The following is a 20,027-nucleotide window of genomic DNA, read 5'->3' as shown; positions in this document are numbered from 1 at the left end:
CAAGTGTTGGATAGGGCACTGCTGGTTCCTGCCCATGAATCCGCTGGTGGATGGCATACCGTTCTTGCCTCTGACATCTTGTCTAGTCGTGGGAGAACTCCCCCTTCCGTCACTTCTGGCTACGCATCTTTCGGCGGAGGAAAGGAGGCAACTAGTTGCTTCTGGCAAAGCAGGGAGTTAATGAGCAAGTGACTGAACGAGCCAGCTCTTAAGAAAGAATCGTTCGTTCAAGGAAAAGTCCACTTCGCTTCTTTTTTCGTAAATAGACTAAGTCCCAGATCTTCCTAAGAAGCTGTGGAAAGGAAGCCCAACAACCAAGCAACTATGAGCTAGTTGATCGTAGACCACCAAAAGAAGGTCAACGGGGGATACTAAAGTAGCTCTCACTGACACCATCTACGAGAAGGTGAGGTCGTCTTTCTTTCTAGCTGCCATACGGTTCGACCGAGAGGAGCAGTTATCTATGTAATTACGGTGGCCGTTGTTCCAGTCGAGCACTCTCTTTTCTTTGTCCAATTGCGTCTTACCAACCCGCGAAGGGTTGTGCTGCAGGTCTTTCATCCCCTATGTTTTATTCAATGAGAGTACCCAATAGTGATAAAGAAAGGGGAGAAAGGAAGAGCACAACAAATATTTTTGAGGTGTCTTGATGAGTCCGAAGCCCATAAAGTGTTGCAAGAAATGCATGATAGAATATGTTGAGTGTGAGGTAATAGCCAGAGTAGTACGTCTACTTCACTGTTTAACGGTTAGCTGTTTAAAAAAAAGTATTTCCTCTACGACTTTTCATTTGAATTGATTTCTACAATCGGTAATTCAACAAAGCATCAGTAACTGAATGCAGACCAATCAGGCATTTTAGAGAAGGGAAGGGAATAGGATCTGATCGAGTAGGCATGTGGAAGACAAAAACAGAAAGAAAGATGGGAGAAAAGGTTATTGTTTCCAATGCCTACTCCTTGACCATTTTAGATCAGAAATCACCTATTCAATCAGTTGGGAGTCAGCCCACCACTCGCCAGACATCTTCCTCGTCCTCTATTTTATATTCTAAGAACTTCAGGAGCTTTTTTTTTTTCCTTCGCGATTCCCTGGATTCCTCATCGATTCTTACCCACGTTCTTTTTCTTTTCTCTGGAACATCTCACTTTAAATGAAATGCATTCTTTTCGATACAGTAGGGTACACTGAACTGTACCCACCGAAGTGAGCTAAGCCACATAGACCAGGAGAGAGAGACGGGCGGTCCTCCACAAACCGAGCTATAGTTGACAAGGTATGTAATTGTAGTTACCCTAGGAGAGAGCAAGAGAGAGAGATTGACTAACCTTCTCACCCTATAAGGTGGTCCACCCACACTTGAGTGAGCTATCAGGCTCCACACATTTGTCGGCCAACCAACCATCAGTCGAACTATACGAATTCTCTGTCTTCAAGGAATGTCACACTTTTGAAAGCGACTCAAGCGAGAAAATGGAGGGTGTGCTAGCGCGCTCCGGCTTTCTTCGAATGCTTCCTATATATTAGAAGTTGTGATTGATTCTTATAATCAGTCTTAATACCTATAGTAGTAGCTACCGATCTAATAAATGATAAGAAATCAGACTAAAGGATCATCATGATGTGTTAGTTAGTTATTTATCTTTCTTTGTTAACTAGCATGAAACCAATCTATGCCAGAACCATACCCTTATTTTTGAATTGATATGCTTTTGCTTTTTGTGATACCGGTGAATGCTGAATACGGAGGAATACAATGAAATTAGAACAGAGTAGGTAGACCAAGCGAGCTTACAAAAATAGGGGAATTCTAACTCAGAATAAGCTCTCCGAAGGATGGAGCATACAAAGTCAATTGTGCACCTGTCATGTGACCTGTTGGTCCTAAGCAATGTCTTTCGTGAAGTAACCCACAACTGCACAACTCTACTTTATGTTAGGGGGGCACTCAAATGGAACTTCGATCGGATGCTGGTGTCCAATCCCGTCGTTGAGATCATCTCTCTTATCTTGGGGCAAGGGCCAAGGGTTCGAGGCATGCCTGGCACCACCTCGATCAGCAGTTCTTGGTGAACCATAGATGCCTGAATGATAGTGAATTGAGGCATTATTCAATCTGCCTCTTGAACTTATGGAGTAGAACCAACAACCTCGCTTGAATATCTCAGCCTGGGAAGTTATAGAACGGGGCAGTGAAGGCTCGCGAAGTAGACAGCAGGCAACAAGCAACAACTTTTCCGTCGTAGCGTGCTGGCCGTACCTGGACTCGAATCAATCAGTGTATGATTCCTGCATCTATCATCTATCTTTATATATATCTATTTGTGTCCATGCGTGCTTCCCATCGTGTGAAGCACTTAGCCCTTCATGGTGACAACTTGTTCAGCAGATGCTTGCTTAAGACCATATTGAATCCCCCGATCTCACGTTTAGTTTATTAGGGCTGGTGTGGCGCGCCATACACAAGGGCGGTGGGCTAAGAAGGAAGCAGGCAATTGCATGATAGAAAATAGCAAAGAAAGCTCCTAGTGCTACAAACACGATAGCGAACTAAGGGGGGGGGGGGAAGAGAAAGAGGGTCTTATGGAGGGAGGGGGAACATTCGGGCGCATTTATCAAAATCCTCCACTGCATCTAGGATCACAAGTGGAACGCATTGTAGGGGTGGGGAGCCTGCGAGCTCCGCTTGAAAAGTGAAGTGAGCCTATCAGAGAAAGCAAATGATTACGAAATACAAAAGAAAAAGCACGATTGATGCGTTTTGGAAGAAGTTAAAGTTGGATAAATTCACACGATGGTTAAGCAAGGTGCAGATGGAATGCTTATACTTTCACTTTCCCTTCTTACCCGGATTGGTTTGGTTTTTAATCTCAATTTTTTCCTAGCCCATCTGGGTTTGTCTCCTATTATTCCACCCATCGTGGTAGCTGAATGTGAAAATTCTTCTTCTGAAGAATCAGACTGCCCTTCCTACTCTACCTCGACTCAAACCGTAAAACCGCATAGGTATATTTCCTTGCAGATAGACAATAGTCTGGCTCAACCAGCGGCCTAAGCAGCCTTTGGGATAAATTATGTTGTAAAAGAAAGAAATAAAAAAGAAATATAATGGCTATTCAATAAATACAATTGTACACAAGCTTCAACTCCAGGATATTCACTAGGGCTCCGTCAAGCTAAGGATACGAGCTACTAGAGATTTCAAACTTAACTAGCTAGTTAGGAAAGCAGCATTAATACACCTTTAGATGAAGAAGGTTCCTCTTGAACTCAGCTAACAAAAAGAGGTCCTTTGAGTTGGACAACGTTTTCGGAATGAAGGTTTCTAAGGCCAAGTTGCTACTAGCTTACTGTGTTCTACGATAAGGAGGGGAAGCAAGAATTTATTTGATTGATGGAGCTCCTTACTAATGAACCTCTCTATCTTTCTATGACTACTCTGGAAAAGGAAGTTTCACTACTCAACGGCTTTCGATCTTCTTTCCCTGGTAATAACTGCAGACCCAGTGGGTGGAGTCATTAGCGCAACGAGCCAATAGCGAATGGAGTGCATAAGCCACCATAAGCTATAAGGGCGAGCCAGCTTTGAACAGCCAGCCCGGGAGTCCCCTTCAATCCACAATTGAGTGGCTCAACTTTCAATAGAAGATGCTTTGGCCGTAATGTAATCTTGAAGCATTATATGATGAAAGCCTACGACAGATTGGAGTGGGACTTTCTCCTAGCTGTCCTTCAGAAATTTTGGTTCAATGACAGGATGGTGCTGCTCACTTTACTAAACCAAATAAGGGCGCTAGCTTTAGCTAGCGCGCCCTGTAGTTTTTCAGTCAGGCGAGACCCTTCTCTTATTTATTATGTCAATATAGTATGTTGAATCACTTGTGAAGTTTTAGGTTCTGCATGAACATTGGCAAGAAAGGCACAATCTTTGGGATTTTAGAGGGTTCCAAACCTCTCCTTCAATAGGATTTTTAATGCGAGAAGACCCCCACTTACTCCATAGGGCCTCAGGAGAGATAGGGTTTGGAGACAAGGAAGATGATGTAGAGATAGTAGGTTGGGTTCTCGTGGTCCAAAGTAAAAAAAAATAAGAGTTTGGACCATTGAATAGCTTGTATCCATAGAACATCTGACGTGACATAGATAATGAATAAATAGGAGTTAATATCATTCCAATTGCCATTACTAAAGTAATTAGTATTTTTGCCATTAAAAGATATTTGGGGCTAGTAAGTATTCCAAAAAACACTATCAATTCCGTAGAGAAAGCAGCGCAACCAAAGTTCTCCGGGGGGCGGAGCACTAAGAAAGAGAAAGCGTTATCACCATACGAAATGAAGTAGCGGCTAGCACGCTATGATCAACCACTTGGAGAACGCGGAGCCTTTCTTTCTCCTCCGTAATACCTCATCAGACAGGTAGCGAAAGCTTTAATATAAAGACCGGTGTTCAGCCACCCGGTCCCAAGTCTTCTCAAGTCTTTGAATCTATTTATTTTAATATTTATAGGCTATCTAAATTGTTTCTTCCTTCTTTCCTTCCTCTATCTTTCTTGTCTTCCTACTTACTTGGAAAGAGTTGAGGCACGAGTCAGAACTCTGCCACCAGTCATGGTAAATTACTAGTGATGTGGGCTTATAGTCATTTGACTGAATTTTCCATTTCACATCAGAGAACTCCATACCAAGCACAAACTCAAAGTCATCCATGGGCACCACCGACAGATCTATAGTGCCCCTCCATGTCCCGATGCATAACTCGACCCCTCGAGCCACACCATGAATGGGACAAGCCTGCGAATTGACAACCTTGAGCTTGCAAGCTACTCATCTCCAACACCGGATCAAGAGTTCCGGATAGCCCCTACCCTATGGTGATTCGTCTATCATCCATGGTCAGCTCTTGCTGCCACTCTCGTCGATGGGAAGCTCTTGTCTGGCGACTAAATCTCTTTTATTGACATTACCTTTGGTTTCCTCACCTACTCGTCCTCAATTAACATTCCAACAAGAGTTTGTATGTGGATCGACTCATCAAGTTCCCATTGAAATAGAATCCACACATTGGGGGATTGGATGCAGTTACTAATTCATGATCTCGCTTGTACAGATAGATTGATGACCTGGCTTGTAAGAAAATTACTACCATTTTTAAAGTCTGTGCTAGTTCTATTTGTCAAGCGAGAGATGAACTGAATCGTATGTCATCAAGTGAATGAACTTCTTCCTCCTGTAAAAAATATCTTCCAAGAGCAGCCCCTTCCCATAAAATAGATAGTCGTGATACTACTCGCTCCATAAGATTAGACACTCGATTGTTGCATTGAAGATTCGACTGATTGTTTGTCATTTCTATTTAACAGCATGCCTGAAGCATGCTTTTCTAGTATGTGCTTCCCTCTCCTTGACTACGGAGCTGCTTTAGGATATAGCGGAGAGTTGGGGGGCGCTCATCGTCTTGATTGAAGCTATTCAAAGAGATTTCTTATAGAGTGGCCAAGACCTTGGATCTTACATGTACTTAATGCGGTGGGAAGTAGTTTTTTGATCAACTCTTCTTTTGGGTGCGGCTATGATGTCATTGTTGACATTTTGTTAGTTGTATTGTATGTAAACTCTATGTGATAGTAACTACTGGTTAGATGATGATGACGCTATGGTGAAATATCCAGTCAGAAGACTTGGATTGTTGGAGGAAGATGCTAGAAAAGTGCGAGTTTTCGCCATTCCAAATTCCTTAAAGCAAGCAGGCTTTACTGCGTCCTGCACATGATTGGTGCATGAAGGTTCTTCATACCATACAAATGGGTGGGAATAAAGGAAAGCAAACTAAGTTGCTTGAGTGCGCTAAGCTAGTGCATTGAGCCTTCTTATTCTGTTGTGCCCAAAGCAAGCGCGCGTCATGGTGAATTCGCATATATTATGTAATGGTTCTTCCCCTGAACAAAGCGAAGCGACACTCCTATCGGAGCTTTGTGCGCATCAATGGATCATTCCAGGAGCAGTAGTCATTCAGCATAAGAAGATGAAGCAGCAGTCGTCGGTCCCCTATATTTGTATTTGCTTTTCTCCATAGTCTTTCATTCCTCTCACCCGACTATGAACCAGGCTTTGCTACACCAGCCAGCCCTTTCACTAGCACCACCAATGGCAGGGGAAGTAGCACCAGTGAACCTGCTGAATCAGAACATGAAAATCAAAACCACGTCCAGCGTGGAAATAAAGATTTGAATATGGTGCAATGAAACCATGTTCATCATGTCACAAACCGTCTGCCAAAGAAAGAGAGGGAACTCCATGAAAGTCTTGCATCTCATGTGGAAAGAAACGATGCTGCCAAAGCTTGCTGACATCTTTCTTTGGGATGGGTACTATATTGGCCAGCCATTCTGGGTATTCAAAAACTTCTAATAATCCAGTGTTGAGTTGCTTTATGATTTATTCTTTTATCTTTAGAGTCCACTCAGGCCTCATTTTAACTTTTCTATTAATATAATATTAAGAAAATTATATTAATAGAAAAATTTTCCTAATAATATTAATATTAATGAAATTAATATAACCAATAAATATATTAATATAATAATCATCGATTTTATAATATAATTGTTCATTTTAAATTTCTATTTTACTGGCTCGGATCGTGGCAGGATCATCATCATCTTCGTCTTTGGGTTTCTTTGTACCCGAACTCTCCCCTCTAAACCGGCTCCTTCTCGGAAGCTGAGGCAGACCCGCTCGTGTCCTCATCCATTCTTTATATCCCACAGTTGGAGCGTCTAGCGGCTCTACAGGATTTGCGAATGAATGCTGGGTTGGGCCACCTCGAATGGCATGACCCGCATGCGGGGAGACCCGCACGTACGGTTTTTAGGGGACTAAATGCCCTTATGCGAGCTGAACGACGTACTATAGAAGGATCTGTAACAGGCTCTGACGGCTCTGGTGAAGAGGATGGGGGCAACTCTGAAGACGTGATTGAGGCACAGCTGTCATAACTGAAGTATCTTTAACCTGAGGAGCGCAGCAACCACGGTGGAAACAGTTGTCGAGGTCTCGAAGATGTCCTAGAATTAAAGTACCTTTGGTGCCAAAGAAGGACTTGATTGTTCTGGTGCGCGCCTGACTCAAATAGGGGCTCATCCCTTGCTTGGTTCTCACTTGGTCCGACTCGTAATTCACTTCTGACCCCGTGTTCGATAGCCCGACCGTCGTGATGTTAATTGTGATTACATCCATAAGTAGCTTGGTCCATCTTTATTCCATTTCATATATGTCCGAGGTCTAGTCATGAAGCTAATTGTTTCATACCCTAGACAAGTTTATGTTCATCCAATCCCAGTTGTAGTTGATCCAATCAATCTAGAACTAGTTTACCTCATTGACCGGTAGTTTTCAAAAGCATCCGAGCTAGTGATCATTACATAGCGGCTAAGGGGGTGCAATACTTCCAAATGAGGGCAAGCTGGTCTTGCTTCTCCACAACCCGGGTTCTAGCCGAAGATGCAACCTGCAGGACGTCTCGCAGAGCGACTCTCGACGAGGACGTTGAGACTTTTCGAGTTAAAAAAAATGTTTTTTGGCTTAATCCGCCTTTACTAAAGATCAAGGGGAACACTTGTACTCCGCCTAATTAATAAGGGAAAGGTTTTCTTTGCCGCACCTCCTATCTGGTCGTAGACCAGCCTCGCTTCGTTTAGGATGCGTTGCAAAGATGTGTGGTTTAGTGGTCTTGTTATGAACGGGACAGGGACGGTTGCTATCAGAACTGAATGGGCTTCCCTGCGGAGGCGATCTAGAAAAGAAGACCTAGATCCCACCTAAACGATAGGTAGGCGGCGGATGTGTGACGTTTGGAGTTGTGGTTCGTGCACCTGTCCCAAATGGAAGAATGAGTGATCCATTCCCCTGCAAATCATGGCCTTACCACCCAGGTACGGAGTTAAGAGATGGGGCTAAGTGAACATTTATAGATCGCTGGGAAAGGCATTTTGCAAGCATAAACTGAGTTGTTTCGGGCCAGGGTCTGAAACATGCGATTTCCTGGGCGTTCTGCCCCCTTGTCAAAGGAATTTTTGAATTGCCCGGGAATCCCTACTTTTTTGATCCTTCATCGAGCTAGATGCATATGGTGCTTTGTGTACTTATTGGTCATCTGTCTCTGCATAAGTACTACATCGATTGCTTACCTCCAGCACCTGGTGCGCCACGGACTATTGGGAAGCGGGATAAAGAAAGCAGCTATACTGCCTTGCCGCGGAATAGTCCTCTTACTGGGCAGCCGCCCCCTGTCTTCTCGTCTTAGTTCTTTTTTTTCACCAGGCTGCTTTTATTTATTTTTATTATTATTATTAGGGAAAATTACACTGCAACCCCCTAAGGTTTGTCTTAAATACAGAGCGACCCCTTGTATTTCTAAATTATACAGCCACACCCCCTGAGTTTAGGTTAAGTTGTTACAGTCAGCCCCATTTTGTTAGTTAGGTGTTACAGTGTTGGTTAAGTTGCCTTCAAATGACTAATATACCCCTTCCAAGGTGTGAGGTTACCATTTTACCCATAGGCATCCCTAACTTCACACCTCCCCTTCCCTTGTTACTCGAATCAGAAAGAGAGTTTAGGGTTTTCCGGAGCATAAGCTCCCTTAGCTATGGCGGCTGTACGGTTCTTCTTCAGTGGTTGTTTCATCTCTCTGGTTCTCCTCTTCCATTTGGATTGCTTTATATCCCCGAGTACCGAACGTACTTCAACGAAGAAGTGAAAGCTTTCTCCTCTCTCTCGCCCTCTACTCCATCTCGTCTTTCAGAAGACGCAGCTTCCCATGCCCAATCTGCGGCGAAGTCTTTCAGAAGATGCAACTTCTAGCACAGCTCCAATCGATGGTATGAAACCTTGAGGGCATAAATGGATAAACACAGCAGCAGAAGCAGAGAAATTCTGGAAAGGCATTGAATGGAGGCAGAAACGGCAAAAGACATCGTAATCTGCAAAAAAAAAGAAAAAGAAAACGCTAAACTCCAGATGAGATCTTCCCATTTGAAATATATTACAATATTACGTAACAGTAAATAAACACCAAAAAAAAAAAAAAAAACTGAAGAGAAAGGCTTACTTTTGGACATGCTAGCATCTATTGCTCTGCACCTTGAGAAGGGGGTTCGAATGGAGTCTTGAGGCGATCTGAGATCTGGTTTGTTTATTATCCCAAATGTCCCTAAACTGAGCCCTAGATCAAGATTTCTCATATCTCAGTACTGAATCATTAGATCGATTTGAAAATTTTAGAGCTTTATTCCCTCTGTTAGAGCTTCATTTGATTGCAATATTGGGGCTATTTGCTCACTTTTAAATCTGTTCTTCATTTCTGATCTGAAACTCTAAGTGGCCCTAATCTATAGGTCCAATTTGGGTACTGTTTTTCCTACTGTAATTAATATCTGAATCTGAAATTGGGTATTACCGTTGAGAGTTCAAAAGGGTGATGCTTTGATTGTAAGGAGTGGGACGAAGGTTGCAGCGGTGGTGGGGCGGTGGTTGAAGAAGAAGAGGAAGAAATAGTAGTGGGTCCCACTTTTTTATGTTAGAAAAATAAAACATTAGAATAGAGTTATTTTAATTAAAGGGCAAAATTGCCATTTGAATAGGTTTTTGGTTTATGATCTTAGAAGAGGGTAAAGTTGGTATTTTATATTGTATTATTTAACACCATCCATTCAGGGGGTGCGGTTGTATAATTTAAAAACAAAGGGAGTTGCCCTGTATTTAGTACAAATCTCAGGGGGTGACAGTATAATTTTTCCTTATTATTATCAATATATGTTTGATATCAGATTCCTTTTCTTTCATTGGAACTTCATGTGTTCTGCCTAGTGAGGGCCAACGTCTAGACTTTTTATCTGAATCTTCCTGGGCGGAATTGTTTGATTTTAAAGGAGATCTTCTATAATTTCACACGTGAGGGGTTATTTCTTGGTTTTGTCCAGTCATTAATAACTTGATCATTTTTAGATAATAGTAGATAGAAAGAACGCTCGTAAGGAGTCCTATTGAAACCAAGAAATATAGAGGCCCCCCTCTTCACTAAGAGGGGGGGAAAGTCTTGAACTCAGCCCGGGTGTGGAGGGGCTAGACGGCATCTGGTCGGACAATGACTAATCTTCTTTTTTTTATTGACTTGACTCTTATATGTACTCTCTTACCGACCAGTGTTTTCTTAGCAGAGGAAAAGACATGAAAGAGCTCAGTCAAGGAAATGAAAAAGAAAATTTGAATTGAGATTTATGGATAAATGAAAGTGGGAAAGCCAGTTACAGTACATAAGAGAATGATCCAAGTTCTGCACTTCCGTTTTCTTCGCTTCAGCCCCAACTCTAAACCTTTTAAGGGCTTGACAGTGCCTTTTTTTATATAGGGCTAAGGCTTTTCTACGCTGGGTACATTACCTCTTTGAGTGAAGAAGAGAAGGGCATAGACACTGAAGAGCCCCACTTTATTTCTTATAAAGTGTTGTACAGTGTTTATTTGGACCTTCTGTTGCATCAGCCATTGTAAACTCGACGTTGGGGCAACATGTGTTTGATTTTCCTCAAATACGGTCCTATTGTCTAGTTTGCTATGTTGTTGCTGCATAGTAGAAGGGCCCCAGGGTTGGGTTCTCTGGGGTTCCAAGATGCGTCGGGCTGCTCGAAAGACTCCACGAAAAAAAAGTTGCGTAAATGGTTAGCCCGATGAAATGGCTCTGTGGAAAAGGGGCTTGGGATCCATGGGATTCAACAATGCTATAGAAAGAAGGGAGAAGAGCAGGGTTAAGAAAGGTTCAGGACGGTAACAGTATTTGTGGCGGGAATGCATGAGGGTCTGCAAGACAATGGACATAAGGAGGCTTGAGCTGCTCTCTCTTTGTGTTACAGTTAATCCACGAAGGGGACATGCCAACAAGAGGACAAAAGATCGAATAGGCTCTTATCTTAGGCTACGCACGTTGTGTTGAAAGACGAAAGTCGGGTCATTCTAGGATGAAAGAAAGGGCTGTTGCTAGCGTTCCTGTTGTTAGTGAGTCTTCGATTGAGTTTTCGAAGTTGAGTTGACCACCTTGCCAGTTGATGGATGCGAAACCACTGCTCAAGTCCGACAGTAGTCTTTGATGAGCTGGGTCATTCGAGATCAATCAACTGGGACACACAATAGGAACTATTCCAAATGTAGAGTTGCAGGAGCTGTGGAACTATAAAAAAGCCGGATGGCTCGCATTTCTTAGATCGCTACGTCGCTTATAGAAAGAATGATCATGAATGGTTTATGTTGATTCTTTGATATATACCTAATGATGGGACCTTTGATCAAACGTTACCATTGTGAAGCCTAATGGGTTGTAAACATTGTTTTAGTTTTGATTTAAATTCGAAAAAAAGGAGGAAGGCAAAGTGGAAGGTTCGTCTAGGGGAGTATCGTAATCATTACCGCTCCTTCAACCCTTCAATGCCGCCTATCATTCGTCATTATCCACTTCATAGGGGCGGTTTCCATCGGGTTATCCCTCTGGGCTTGCACCTGGGGTAGGCCAGGCCCTACCTTCCTACCTGAAAGGGATATCCGTGATCTCCCCTTTGTGTCTATATGAATCTCTGACCGCGCAGAATCTCCATAGCCAATTTTCCATTTTTGATTATGAAATCAGAGGGTGCCTTTGCTACTACTCTTATTTCACACGATCCAGGAACTTCCGTCTCTAAGGGGGCTTACGAACGAGTGGAGTTGCACGGAACAAAGGCACAGATTATATACCAAGTCTTTCCTATTCTCCTAGTCTCGCAGTTGTTAGCTCCAACACTTTGGTTTTAGCTACTTGGCTTGTTTGTGTTCGGACTTTCAAGTTGGATATCACCATACACTAGTGCTAGTGCGGGTGAAAGCCTCTATGGGAGAGGAAGGGATCATTGAGGGCATTCCTGGTCTTACAGTGCATTCATGGAATTTGTATCATTTCAAATCCCTATTCTTATCGAAGAGAAGGAACGAGAAAAACCGAAATCTTCCTATTCGAACAAGAACTCCTATAGTTAACAACTCTTCTTTATATAGTAATTTGACCTATTGCTCTGGATCCCCCCATTAGTTTACTAGGAAGAGAAGAATCAAAAGGATCAAACTACCTACTCCAAGGATTCAATCCAGCCACAGGTTCCCCTACAGCTACCTTGTTACGACTTCACCCCAGTCGAAGACCCCACCATGGTATGCGCCAATAAGACCACCAAAAGCCTTTGTGGCACTAGTGGTACACAAAAGGAATGGGTGATCATTGGTCCGATGCTTCGGGAGAAACCAATTCCCAAGGTGTTACTTGAGTAGGGGCTCATGGAGTTTCTTCTTTGGCCGGCTGCAAAAAAGGTCAAGGTATTAGCCGGCCGGCTTACTGACGGATGGGAACTCCACGAGGTTTTTATTCCAAGTGTTTTTAGCCTCTCTTAACAACATTCATATTCTGAGCCTACGTCTTATCAAGAGGCCGCCAGTCATCCTTGTTGGCAGGCAGGAAAAGCTTCAAGCTTTAGAAAAGGCAAACGAAGTTTGACTTGGTTACTGATGAAGCGGCAGGCATCGGTCCGTAGAACCTATAAAAAAGAGATGGTTGTGATGCGAAGTACTCTTGTGCACCTATGTCACTCTGCTCGCGCGCAACCCCGCCCCATTATGTTATGGAAGAATTGAGCTCATTGCTGGGCTGGTTACTTAGAGCCAGCAATTGGCTGCTGGATTTCGTCCAACTCTTATTTGTATTTTACTTTTTATTGGTGCTGCTGGGAAATCTGCACAGATAGGATCGCATACTTGGTCACCCGATACTATGGAGGGTCCCACTCGAGTATTCTCTTCGATTCATGCAACTACTATGGTAACAACTGGCATTTTCATGATAGCAAGGTGCTCCCCTTTATTTGAATACCCACCTTCAGCAAATGATTCAGGTTCATGAGAAGATTGAATTGGCATGAGGTAAGCTCGATGTTTTGGGGAAAATGATTCATAAGATAAGACACAAATCCTTCAATGGGATAAGAAACTTTAGAGGGCTCTATACGAGCACCTGAGAGAGGGATCCAGAATCTGAGGAAGCGACTGGAAGGGAAGCAACTGGGCTATTTGTTCTTTGGTTATTTACCGTAATCGGCTAGATCTATAGAAGCTATTATGGAATTGAGATAGACTGGAAGTTTGAGGATCAGACCTGCGCCCCATCCAGAACTCAATCTACGGCAGAATCCCAACCGTCCATAGGCACAACACATTGCCCAGTATCAAGCAAGAGGTTCTGGCACACCAAACCTTCAGTTTCTCCTTGAAGTATCCATGAAATTACTGTCATAGAGTCTCCTTTAAGCCAGATAAACTTGGCACATTTAGGTTTTGATCTTCTCCTTCGGACCCTCAGGACCCAACACAACTATGAATCCTTTAAAAGATGCCCAACGAAATAGGCTAGCACAGATCCCTCTCTCCAGTTAAGTACCTACCCGTGAGATTAGAGTAGATTCGCTTGTCTTTGTATTATGTTACATCAACTGCACTTTATTAATCTATCTGCTATCAGTTGAATCTCAATCCCTATTACGCTTAATAAACAACCTATTATGCTAGGATTCACTCTTTACGCTCAATAAACAACCTATTATGGTCAATAAGTAATAGGTTGTTTATATGTGAGTAATAAAAAGAAATGATGCTGATAGAGATACAAAGGTAGACACCCTAATTGATACTTGCCTTGCCTTGCCTTTGATGCCAGCAAACTACGGATCGAAGAAAACGGAAGCCCTGATCTACGACCACCCTGTATTTTTCTTCGCGCTAAACGCCCTAGCTGATCTACGACCACCATCCTCTTTTGACGGTTTTTTTCTAAGTGTAAAAACTTGAACCTATACAGAAGGTTTTTCCATACCAGTTCCTTCTACCTTTACCATAGTTGAAGCACCTAAAGGAAAATTTGATGTCTTTCTGGTCAGTAATGGAAGCAATCGTCCCTACCGTCGTAAAATAAAAGCACCTAGCTCTGCCCATTCACAAGGACTCGATTCTAGAAATATAAACTTAAGTATTAAGTTAAGTATTATGTAAGTTAAGGTTAAGATTTAATATTTTATTTATGATACTATAATATAAATATATAATTATATATATATATATATATATGATACTATAGTAATTTAGCATACATAGAAATTAGGCGAAAGCTCTGCGGGACCACCTACTACTAGTCTTCGCTGGAGGGGTTTATTGCACAAAAACGCCAGGACGCAGGCTCCCGAAGAGGGAAGCCCGACTGGCATGCCTTCAATCTCTCTTGCTAGTGGCCCTTATGTGCCTCACTTATGCATGGGTGACATTTCCTATCGGTCAGATGCCTTTTTCTCTCTGACCACGGGGTTTTGTTCTTATGGTTGGCATTTCCAAATATTGCAATTCACAATGTCAAGTCGGTTAAGAAGAGAGAATCATTGGTTCAATGGGCTCAAATATGGGCCTGTTGCGTGGTGCAGGAGTGGAGCGTAACGAGCTAGTAAGCGAGTGACCGATCTCGTATTGGGCATATTGAGTCGAATGTGTTCAAGGCTCCTATGCTTTCTATGATATCTTCTTTCTGGCTACCAAACATGCTAATTGGTCAAAAGAGCTTATTCTGAGTTAGAATTCCCCTATTTCTGTAAGCTCTCTTGGTCTACCTGCTTTGTTCTAATTTCATTATATTCCTCCATATTCAGCATTCACAGGTGTCACAAAAAGAAAAAGCATATCAATTCGTTGAGGTAACTAGTCGCCAAGCAGCTAGGAAGAAATGTAGAGAACGAGAATTGTTGAAACTAGCATACATATTGGAAGATCAATTGGCCAAAATAACCATGAGCAGCTACGATACGCCAAGGATCTAATTAGAGTCAAACTTTTTTTTGAAAAGAAAACCTTTCCCTTATTAGTCGGAGTACAAGTGTTCCCCTTGATCTTTAGTAAAGGCGGATTAAGCCAAAAAACATTTTTTTCAATCAAAAAGTCTCAACATCCTCGTTAAGACTCGCTCTGCGAGACGTCCAGTAGTCTCTGACTTGGTCTTCGAATCGTAATACTGTCTCAGCCCGTTCCCAGCTTGCCTTGCTCTCAGGTTGGCTAGGAGAGCCCCTGATCTATCAATAGAGGGAGCAAAAAATAGGCTTTGCTCCCCTTTACAATATGAAGAAAGAAATAAGGGTCAAAGTTTAGACCGCTCACAGTAGTTCTACCTATAGAAAAAATTGTCTTATCACTCGGAATCGCATTCTATCACACTGGTCACACTGGTGGTACTTTTTGTTGAATTAAAAGATTGGATTAGTCTTTCTCTACCCACCCACCTGCCACCCCTGTTTGAGAGTGATTCAATATTAATGGGGGAGCCTCAAAATAAGGTCTGAGCACCAATAATCGAGTAATCAAAAGTGAGAGTCTAAGGTTCCGAAGGCCTCACTTGACAGGCATAATCTGTATAGTTCCTTCTTTTCTCTTTACCAGGATAACAAAAAATGAAAAAAACCATTCGAGCACACCAAGCAGAAACCTGACCTGACCAACTAAGCACCAGCTTGACTTGGGGGGGGTGGTGATTTAGTAGCAGTAGGCGGCAAAGTCGCTTTGTTACCTATTCCATTAGGAACTGCAGATTTTTTGTGAAAGTTTACCAATCGAAGCCGGATACTGGTCAATAACAACTTTAAGAGAGCTTGCCACAGACTTAAAGGTATCCACCTTCCTAAAAACCAGAGAACGGGAAAGACTCCACAGGACCCCATTTCCCCCAAAACACTATCACATGCCAATGAAAAAGAACCTAAACCAATGTGCTTTCTTGGGCTAACCTTCTTTCTATTTGTTGATGGGACATTTCCACGAGATCCTTGCCCCTTTGTCTTTGTCATCAGCGAAGGTAGCTCTCTAAGAAGTACTCTTTTTTTATGCGTTAGCTTGAGACGAAAGGAACAAGCAACGGATGAGCGCTAGTTGATCTACGACCACCCTTGGAACTTGATTCAAGTAAGTGGAAGGAAGAATGCATTTCAAAATTGGGGATTTAGTGCTCAAGAAGATCCTAGGAAGACCTACGGGGAAAATTCAAGTCAAACTAAGAAGGTCCCTATTTTTTTGGTAAAAAAGGTATTTTCTGGAGACGCGCTTATTCTTACCTGTATGGATGGATTTGAACTTCCTGAGCCAGTAAACTCCACTCCATGATGGTAAAAAAATATGCTATAGAAGCGGCTATTAGCATTTTATCTGCATCTTCCCGACTAGGAATGGGTTCGCTTTGTTTGGGATGAACTCGCAAAGACTCGACCCGAGGACTTCCCTCGTAGAGTGGCTTTATAAGACTCTTTTTTTTAGTTCCAATGAAAAAAAAAAAAGAGTTTGAGCTCTCTTGGCTTACTTTTAGCTGGAAACTCAAGTGGATAAGTGAAGCCTCTCAACGTCTTTAGGGTGGCTAGCAATAATTTTAGTCACCTTAACAAGCAGAACAGAGACGTAAGGTCAGAATTTATATCATTCGTGTCGTGTTACAACACGGCGAAACTAAATGATTCGAATGAAATCCAATGAATAATTCTAATTTTTTTTAGGCTATACACCTAATTTTCTAGGATTGTAGTTCAATCGGTCAGAGAACCTCGCAGACCATCCTCGGCCTTCTTCATTTTCGATGAAAAGCAAATCCAATCTCGATCTCCGAAAGCATTTTCCCAGATCAAGGGCCCTTCGTCGAGCCTTTCCTTTAGTGGTTGGGGGAAGCATTCCCTTATTTGAACCTGGCGGGCATTCTTTCACTATGGGTGGGGACAATATATCTATCTCATCAAAATGAATTGCGTCCCATCGTTTATAGCCTCAGAAGCGACTAGACAAAGAAAAGACAAGCCAACTCGAGAGCTCCTACTCCTGTTCTTGTGGCTTATGCTGCTTGATGAGCACATTTATGTGTGAAATCTTAGGGCATAAAGCATACATTTTACCACATTGGACAGAGTTACTCGGTGCTTTCTTGTGCTTTTCAGGGTTTAGGTGAATTATTGTGAAAATGGAGGAGATGATGCTAAGGAGATGTTTTTAAGCTTTTTAGAGGTGTAAATAGTATGGATGCATAGCCCATCGAGTCAGCTTCGCAACGGTTCAAACGGCACTTGATTCCGAGTTGAAACGAAGAAGTTATGGTCGTTTTCGTAACGACGCGCGAAAATGGTCTGTAGGGGTTTATTTATAATTATTGACAGTCGAACGGGGACAAAGTGAAGCGGAAGTTTGGATTCTAGGAGCCTTAACGTAATTATCAGAAGTTACTTTACTGTACCTGAAAGATTCCATTTGGAAGGCTCTGGACAATCCAACTTCTACTTGAGATATCTTGGGCTCCCCAACTCCGAATTGGACGAAATTTGGGTCTATTTTGGGTGATTTTTCGCAAGGAACACAATGGTGAGGCCTATATAAGTACCCCATGCTCCACGTTTTCTGAAGGACAGAATGGGTATTTTATTTATTCTTAAAGGAATCCTAGTCATCACCCTTACTCTCTCTCTCCTTCAACTTCTCAAGGGCACTTCTGGAATTCTACTTGGGATAGATTTATATTTTCTCATCTATGAAAGGTTGAAAAATCAAAGATGCTTTGATTTTATTGCTTGGAGAAGATATCTACAAAGAAAAGGAAGTACTTGTTAGAATTGGAAGTTTACTTTTCTAGAAATAGAAGGTCTATGTAAACAATCTTCTCTTCTTCTTCTTTTTATTTGTTTTCTTTTTTCTTAGGATTCAAGGCATTGTAAAAGAGGAAAGAGAAGAGAATATTCTCTTTTCTTAGGGAATATTTCTCCTACACTTCCATCTTCTCTCTTCTCCTCTCTTCCACCTATAAATACCCCCTACCTCTCTTGTAAAAATTGCTCATTCACTTAGTGAAATTTCTTCTCTTCTTCTCCTTCTAATTTGTGATTTTTGGCTTTTCTAAGTTCTAGTTTGTTTTTTTGATTTTCATTTAATGGTTATAATAGGTTTAGTTTATGCTTTAATTTCAATTTAAGTCTTCAATTGGGTTGTAATTTCTTAATTCTAGTTTAGGTTTTAAGCCTTCTAGTCTAAGTTCTTAAGTTGATCACAAGACTTGAAGATTTAGAAGAGGAGGCCATGGTAAGTTTATGCAAGTATTCAAGCTTTTCAATTACATTCATATAAGCACATCCAGGTTTTACTATCTAAACTCTCAATCTCATTCTCCATCTCCTCTATCTCTCTCTATCTTCTTTTTCTTCCCCCTCTATTTCTTTTATTTTAATTTTATATGGTTGTGGTTTATGGATGCATTTTTATTCTCTTATTTCTTTTTATGTGGTTAGTATGTGTGGCTGCATTTTTATTTCTTTCAATTCGCTTTAGTTTGATAGGTTAGATGCTCATGTGTTAGCACGTCGATTTAATCCCTTAATTTTGTTAGATGCTTATGAGTTAGGATGCATTGATTTTTGTTAGTTTAATTAGTTTAATTTAACACTTTAATTTGGTTCACTTTGCATTACTTGTAAGTTAGTTAAATAGAGTGGCATATATCTCCTCGTGTTCGACCCGTAGCTACGATTGACCCGTACGCTTGCGGTTTTATTTTAACTCAAACACTGCTTATTTAGTTCGGTTGCTTGTTATTATTCCGATTCAGAAGCCAGGGGATTCAGTGGATGGAGGAGCCTGCCAGGGCAGGCCAATCAAATCGACCATAGATAGGGATCGGTCCCCTATGTATGGAGTAAGGGGGTTAAGCAGTATCCGTTGATCAACTCTAGTCTCTGGGAGGGAATTCATGAGAGGCAGGCCATGCTAACGCGTCTTAGTAATAGGTTTGTGAGCTGATCGTAGAGCACCCTTGCTTCTTTGGTCGTAGGTCAGCTAGCACTCAGGAGTTTGTTCTTTGCTGGGTGTAGCGAAGAAATAGAATCGGAGTGCTATTTAGATGTACATATACAAGAATTTACAGAAAATAATTATAGATTGATCACTCGGCCCGCGTTAGAGGGGAAGATTCACAAAGCAGGAAAAGACAGAGGGAGGCATCTTATTTGATTCTCTTGGTAGGTGGAGCCAACAACCCACTAAGACTAATGTATCTACAACTACATCCCCGAGCAGCAGTCAAACGGGACGTGAATGCGAGATGCCAGCGGAATGATCGGCCGGACAGAGGCTAGGGCTGAGACCTCGGTTCGGCCTTTTCGTTATAATTATTCCCCCTCTTAGTTTAGCAAAGGGTGAGGAGATTTAATTGGCTCGACCAAGAAGGAGAGGAGCTACTAAAACAAAACTAAACAAGACAGCCAACCCCTCTTCAATGGATAGGGAATCGTTGATGATCCTCTTTAGCCTATATAATATTGGTCGCCTCTCTTTCTCACCTTATTGTTCACGTGACGCTTTCCCCCGATCGGTGGTTGGGGGGTAGTGGGGCTATGGGGAACTACCACCACTGCTTCCCCTCAGTCAAGGAAATGAAAAAGAAAAATTGAATTAAGATTTATGGATAAATGAAAGCGGGAAATCCAGTTATAGTATAGAAGAGAATGATCCAAGTTCCTCTTTTAGGGATTGATTGTTTTCGTACATGTCAAGTGGGCAAGCTAGAGCGGAGCCAGTTGCTTAGCCAGTCCCAGCTCCTTAGTTAGCAGTGTATGCGGTAGTAGTAGCAGCACATCAAGTAGGTCAAAATGATGTTCTGTATGAGAGGTATTTAAGAAATGCCCTGAAAGACTTCACTGAAACAGAAGTTGAGGCCTTACCTTGATTTCAAGGATAAGACTATGATGGGTCGAGTGAAGGTTGTTGAAGTGAAGAGAATAGAAGAGATGAAGTCCCTCCCTTAGCCTAGTCTATATCCACAGTTGACACAACTCCTTACCGATGCCTCACTACTACTTAAAAAATGAATCAACGGCTAAGCGATTTCATAACCTGAGCTTTCCTTAACCA

At 42.1% G+C, this 20,027-nt stretch overlaps 1 long non-coding RNA gene across 1 annotated transcript; it reads right to left on the bottom strand.

The window, feature by feature from the left end:
• Nucleotides 1–1,079: 1,079 nt before the first annotated feature.
• Nucleotides 1,080–19,822, bottom strand: LOC122663430. The gene is made up of 4 exons (XR_006333112.1): nt 19,810–19,822; nt 17,894–17,901; nt 16,041–16,044; nt 1,080–1,192 (listed from the first exon to the last, which is right to left on the bottom strand). It is a non-coding gene; the product is annotated as an uncharacterized LOC122663430 (long non-coding RNA).
• Nucleotides 19,823–20,027: the final 205 nt, after the last annotated feature.

Source organism: Telopea speciosissima, chromosome 5 (genome assembly GCF_018873765.1).
Source record: "Telopea speciosissima isolate NSW1024214 ecotype Mountain lineage chromosome 5, Tspe_v1, whole genome shotgun sequence".
In the NCBI taxonomy this organism is placed as follows: domain Eukaryota; kingdom Viridiplantae; phylum Streptophyta; class Magnoliopsida; order Proteales; family Proteaceae; genus Telopea; species Telopea speciosissima.
Note: the sequence above shows the minus strand (reverse complement) of the source record. Positions and strands in the feature narration are given on the sequence as shown.